The following is a 7572-nucleotide window of genomic DNA, read 5'->3' on the forward strand; positions in this document are numbered from 1 at the left end:
TCTCCGGAGATCTTCGCACCCTCTTCTGCCGGATACTGAGGGCCATTGTTATTTCCGTCATCATAAGTATTGTTTTTTGGCTAGTTTTTACGCAGGACGCCCTTCCTTACGCAACCACAGTTATAAGCGGTGGGCCTAGCCTTTGATGATCCAACATCACTCACAAGGCAGTGAAGGTCAGTTTAATGTCATAACCAGGACAAATGAAAATAAAGTAACAAGCCCTAACAAATTACTTTCAACATTTTCAATGCTCTTTTCTCAACGTTATGCAATAGTTGACAGACGTAAACTGTCGTCCTTTCTTTATGAGCAACATAATTATTTATTATACAACTTTAAATTTATATTGTCAAATTTGTTCTAGAAAAAATAAAAACCATATATAAAAGCTGAGGTATAAAAAATCTGAAAAACCTTAAAGAACTCATCGCCAAAAACAAATTTAAATAGGGTTTCAGATTTATTATGATAAAAGTAGAGATGTTGGAGTGTCAGAAATCACGATGAGACGCTGCAGACAGCGAATTGTTGCCGCCAGTACTTAATGACTTTTACATCAGAGGTACTAGTACATATCATCACAGCAAATAAGTCAAAAACCAATATCCTGTTTTCACATATTAAATGCAAAGGTCCAAGGGTTTGGAACAGTATCATCAAGTTGTGCAAGGCAATAGGATAAAAGGATAGCAGAAAATAAATAAATAACACGGTAAGAATGTTTAAGCATAAAAAGCATGGGAAATAAAATAATGATATAAAAAAAACGAATAAATAGAATAATTATTTAATTGACTAGTTAATGACATAAGTAAGTTACGTTTTCGTTAGAGGAAAAGAATAGACAAATTGAACAAATGACAAATATTTCTTGTGTTAATATATTTAAGGTGTCTTGTGATGAAGGTCTTACCCTGATAAGTTGATTAAGTGGCGATTTGATAATTATGTATACGTTGGCGAAGCTTGCGTGTAGTAGTTTTGATTGGTGGTTGTAGAGGGTGGATGAAAAGCTGCAACTCAACATTATTAAGCAATTTCAAGCAGAGTGAAATTTTTTCTCAAAAAAGAAATGTGAAATTATCAAATTTATAATAATAATGAGTGACATTTCACTTGATGTAGTGAACAAAATGCTGTAGGAGGAAGATGAAAATTTTGAATAGAAAAAATTCTTACACTATGAAATTTATGATTTTAAGTCATAGTTGTGCACTAACAATCTGTTGATTGCAAAATGCTTTTAAGCTCATCGTGTCTAAATTGGCTAAAAACTACAAATTAAATGATTAGGCTAATAAAATCTTTTTTTATTAAACAAAAGTTAAATTGATAATTTGGAATTTTTTTAAATAATAATTAAACAAACATCTACATTTCAAATGTCAGCAACTCCTATATACAAACTTTTAAAAATTCTAAATTTTTAATCAAACTATTATTATAATATGATAAAGAATAAAGGAAAATTCATATGGCAATGTAACACAATACACTTATATTACTTATATAATACACTTACATTATAACTTATTTAAACATAATAACACTTATACCTACAAAACATGTCATATAGATTGTCATTTAGACAAAAAAGTAAATTGTTTTATAAACCTTGAGGTATATGCATGACTCCAACTGTTAAACCAGAGACAACATCGCAAAAGAAATCTTTTCTGCCATACAATTTTAAAATTGAAAATATTGGAAAAAGGGAAAAAATTTTTTTTTTCCATACATTTGAACTTTTTGGACAACAACTTTTCAATAATTTTGTGAAAACTTGTCTATGTGTTGGTGATTTGTGGACAAAACTTGTAGCTATCTCAAAACTTGATTTTGTGAAACATCTTCTATTTATAAGCAAACTATGCTGCAATGGCTTCCTCTCTTGCTGAACATAACTGCTTTTGGGTGCATTAGATTTGGAAAATTGCTCATCATCAACATTATTTTCCACTTTTGTCAAGTTTAAAATTATTGAAGCGTTTGACACATTCCCTTCACCCATTGATTGCTGGTTATTAATGTAAAATTAATGTTGTTAATGTAAAAAGTAAATCAAGTATAGATTAATTAATCCTCCCACATAAAGATTTTTTTAATTACAAATTTATAAAATTACATTATTTAGAAAATACAAATTTGTAAATAAAATAAAGTTTATAAACATTAAATTTAAAATAAAAACAAAACATAACAAATGACCACTGTTTTTTCTAATTTTATTTCAGATTATTTAAATCTAATTTTATTTTATATTTAACTAAATATCCTTTTATGAATCTTTTTATTACTCATTAGTTTATCTTTTTCATTATTTAAATTTGTTTGTTTTATAATTATGAAATAAATTATAAATAACTATAATTAATCATTTTATAAATTTCATTTAAAAGGACCACTCTACTTCTATCTATAAAAATAAATATACATAACAGGTTATCTCTATACTGTATAGTGTATAGTATAGTTTATCAATCAAGAATCTATCATCTGCAATCATCTGCCCTCTAATGAATCTCAGCTGATTCAGCAGCGCAACAGTCTTTCTTCTTACTCTACTTATTAAAAAAATAAAAAGTCCTGAACAAGTGAAATAAATAAATTTAATTAATTAAATTAAATATTCTTTAACAAAACAACCATCAAAGTTATTCTTCAACTCCAGAAAAACTATTCTATGTTAAAAAATTGTCCAATAAGTTAGGGTCAGCGTCAGCAGCACATAAAAGTCAGCGTCAGCAGCACATAAAATCATAAAGTAACCGGCGATCATATAAGACAGAAGTGGCAGGCGACAACCAGAATGCAACTTAAACTTGAGAAGTCATTGCTTTTCGATTTCGATTAACTTTTAAGCTTTGTTTTTACCTAATAATATCAAAGATAAACTATATATATATATATATATATATATATATATAAACTCGGATATTTCTGCCAGCAACTCGCTTGCTTCCATTTCTAATGCTCGTTATAAAAGTTTTGAGAATAGTCCATAAGTTGGCAGTGACAAGGACATTGAAACTTTTGATAAAAACAATTATTCATAAAGGTTAAATTTCATATCTATAAATACACACACACACACACACACACACACACACACACACACACACACACACACACACACACACACACATATATATATATATATATATATATATCCGTGGTTATATACACATCCTTGGTTACATATAATATATATATATATAATATTTATGTAAGATAAGGCTTCCGATATGACAGGCCCGGTTCCAGACATTTGGCGGCCCTAGGCAGAGCTACATCTATGGTGTTGGCTACTCTACCGATATATGATATATCATATATCAATGTCAGTGACTTGGAGGAAAAACTTATTTTTGTTTTTGTTTTTTTTTTAGTTTTTTTTATATACGTATTGATATTACATAATATATAATATTATTTTTGAACCTATATTTTATCCACCCATATTTTACCTAGTTTATTGGATAGGTTCTTACAATTTTTATAAAAAATATTTTTCCATATTTTAAAAATAGAATTCAAATTATTAAATACTTTAGATTTTAGAACTTTGAATTGAATTAAAAATTGTATGTCAAATTTTATTATTAATGCCATTTTCTGAGAACTGCCCAACATAAAAGTAAAAAGTAATTATAGTAGCTACTAGCTAGTAAAATATAATTATTCAGTTTCAGTGCACCGAATGATCATCTGAATAAATTACAATATTCATTTTTGACTTTTCTGGCTTTCATGTTTGCAAAATCGTCAATTAATGCTGAATAGTCGAGTTCAGAAGCAATATCATTTTCGATAGAAATTTGTGCTAATCCAACAAGTCTATTTTGTGTCATTGTTGATAGAAATTTGTGCTAATCCAACAAGTCTATTTTGTGTCATTGTTGAACGTAAGTATGTCTTGATTAGTTTTAATTTGGAAAAACTGCGTTCGGCTGATGCCACCGTTATAGGTACTGTTAATAAAATTCGCAAAGCAGTCGTAACATTTGGAAACACGTCTTGAAAAATATTTATAAAACGACGTTGTTTCATTTTTTTTAAAATTTCCATAAATATTTTTTGATGCTTATTTAAGTTATTTTGCAAAATTGGCGGCCCCTAAAATCGGCGGCCCTAGGCAGCTGCCTAGTTTGCCCAATGGAAGAACCGGGCCTGGATATGAAAAAGAATTCTGTTCAAATTAAGAGTTTTGGTTTTTAAGAGGTGGCGTTGACGCGGATAGTCTTGCACCAATTCAATTTACCTGGCCGAGTTACAGATTTTTTCTTATCATCGTTACGTAAGGCTAAGGTCATCACCCCCTAACATGCTTCACATCAGGTGTACCAGATTAAGGGTGGCTGAAAGAGGTTTTGAAGTGGCCGGACCTATGCTTTGAAACCGTTTATCTGACGATCTTCGACAGAATGGACTGACGCTGGCAGAGGTTAGGAAAAGACTTAAAACATACCTGTTTAATAATCACTGCTAAATCGCCTAAAGATATAGAGCGCCAATGTGAATTCTAAATTATAATTAGCACCATGTTAATACCAACGATAATAATAATATACACTCATATAAATATATGTGTATATACATAAGCACATACATATACACACCTATATTAAAAATATATTTGAAAAATCAGTTAATACAAAATAGAATTATATCAGTCAGCTTTATAACCAAATTTACATGAAATATCTTTTAATTTAAACAAGTGTCAATTCTTTATCAATTGTCAGAATCATTTGGTATAAGACCTATAAGTGAGGTGAAAAAAATTTTCAAAAAAAATTTGTGAAAATTTCCCCGGTCATCGACTTTTTTTGAAAATTCCCCTCGCCGGTCATCAATATTTGGTTGTAAGTTTCTTTTGTTGTACGTTTTCCCGGTTACCAATTTTTGTTGTCGGTTTCCCCTCTCAATCGTTGACATTTTTTGGAAAAATTCCCCTCTCACAGTCAATTTTTTTGAAAAGTTTACCACCGCCGTTCGTCAAATAATTTCCAAAATCTTGGCCCTCTTCGCTATTAGTTGTCTAGATCAGTCACTGATTCTAGCCATGCCGTCGCGTAATAGCAACGCGAGACATCACTCTTTTATCGACTGAGCTTCGGTGCAATACATACATATATGTAAAAAAATAAATAGACAAATAAATAAATAGAACAAATGCGTAGAAAATATAGTTAAATCAAATTTTCATAGCGATCCAATTCTAAAATTCCATAAATGCGCTTAGAAATAATTTTTTACTTATAAATTTAATAAATTCAAAATTAAATAAATTTTAATTTTAAAATTATTATAAAGGCCTGTAAAAATAAAAATATAAATAGTAATATAAATGCCTTTAAAAAGTTTATTTTTTATTCTACATATATGATCTGTAGTTCCTGAATTCACTCACGATTATATACAAGTACGAAATTTAAGGTGGCGAATTTAATTGTTTGTGTTTGTATTTTAAGCAATGCGGGTTTCCGCGCGAGGTTTGCAGATATAAAGTAAGTCGCTTTAATAATATGTGTCACGTTTAATTTCTGTCAAAATTATTTATTTCATTGCAATAGCAAATGTTTAACAACAGGAGATCTATCTGGGCAATGCAACAAAATTTGGATTATATCGTGGGTAAAAGTAAAAAGTTAATTTAAACTAAATTACTAAAGCAGGTGTGGCGTAAAAATTGTAAGAAGGCGTACAAAAGAAAAAAATATTTGATTGGATGAGATTAGATTAGCATTAGACAATTCTGAATCAACTGCTTAATAATAAAATAAGGCATGTAAGTGAAGGTAATAGAACTAAATGACTCATTTGAAATGAGCAATGTGGTTCTACCTAAACTTGTCTTAATTAAAGATATGTCTTTATTTATTAATTTGAATTATATAATAAAATGTTTATATAATAGTTTGACTTATCCGTTATCACATCTAATAATAAACATGAACATAAAAAACTAATGCAAAATCCTAGGACAGTGCCAACAATCACAATGCAATTGAAGTAACATTATATACGCGAGAAATAAGTATTATTAAATTAATAAGTGAGAGTGCATGAACTATAAACAATGAGATAACTCGAAAAGGGAATGCAACACAGCTGTAAGTTAACGAATGATCAAAAATATGGAGCCATCTATGTCAATTTCAATAGACTTTTTAAAAAAATACATAGCCATCTAAGTGTTAAAGTCACAAATAGGCTGCAATATAAATATAAATTAATTGATTGTGTTATAAATAGCATTCAACGGGTGGCAATATAAATTAATATTTATATAAATTAAATTTTTGTACGAAAAGATGGTTAACAATTTATTCTCTTGTGCCCTCTCAAAATTTGAATTTTTTACGTTAAATGGCATCAAACAAATGTACTTATAAAGATAATTATAAAAAAAGAAAATAGAAATTAAAATTAAAAATAAAACGAAAAAGAATAATTAGGATATCATACTCCCTAGCACATTTTGTATTTCTGTCTAATATGTGCAACAATATTTCCAAAACGCAACTTCCCAAGTTTTTCTCTCCACATAAATTCAGCTAAACATGTAGCCTTCAAGCCTTTGGGTGGCAAGCATTTAAATCTATGCTTTTCTCTTATTTCTGCACTTTCGTTTAGGTTATGTTATGAAAGTGAGTTCACTAAAGCACGACCAATAAGACTGGTGAGATAAGTTATAAAGTGAGTGCACATAAACGACCAATGAGATAGTGAATGCATGCAATGACGTAACATAACAACAACAACACACGTTTAGACGACATTTTCCCCGAGATCGGGGGTTGCCGTTTGGCTACCTATGATGAAACCATTGTCACTTCAGTCATCATAAGTAATTTATTTGGCTAATTTTTACGCAGGATGCCCTTCTTTACGCAACCACAGTTATAAGCGGTGGGCCTAGCCTTTGATGATCCAACATCACTCACAAGGCAGTGAGGGTCAGTTTAATGTCATAACCAGGACATAAATGCAATGACGTAACATAAAGAATGAAATGTAGAAAAATAGGAAACTGACAAATTTTATTATTTCAAATTATCTACATTATTGATTTATAATATTATTTATATTATTAGTTTTATTTTCAAATAAATAAAGAAATAAAAATAATAAAATGAATTAAATAATTTTTATTAAAATAATAGAAATTAAATAAAAAATATATCATATTGGCTATCTATAAATTAAAATTGAAATGAAATAAAAAATACAAAAAATAAAAAAAATTTTTTCTATTAATCCAGTAAAAATGCCACAGAAACAATTTTTCCTATCCAGAAGTGGTTAAACGTTTATGCATGCCATAACTGTCCCAATATGCCCAAAAAGAGACAAATATTTTTTGCATTGTAGTTCACTTTTTGAAAAAGACGATTTATTGTAGATATATTAAAAAATTAATGTAAACTATAATTATCGCATTAAATATATTGTAATTTAATTTATTGCATCGTAGTTTACTTTTTGAAAAAGTTGATTGATTGTAAAATGAATCAGGCAGTAATATTAAATTGTTTAAATTAAATTTTAACTATATTGTCACAC

Source organism: Helobdella robusta (assembly GCF_000326865.2).
Source record: "Helobdella robusta unplaced genomic scaffold HELROscaffold_21, whole genome shotgun sequence".
Classification (NCBI taxonomy): domain Eukaryota; kingdom Metazoa; phylum Annelida; class Clitellata; order Rhynchobdellida; family Glossiphoniidae; genus Helobdella; species Helobdella robusta.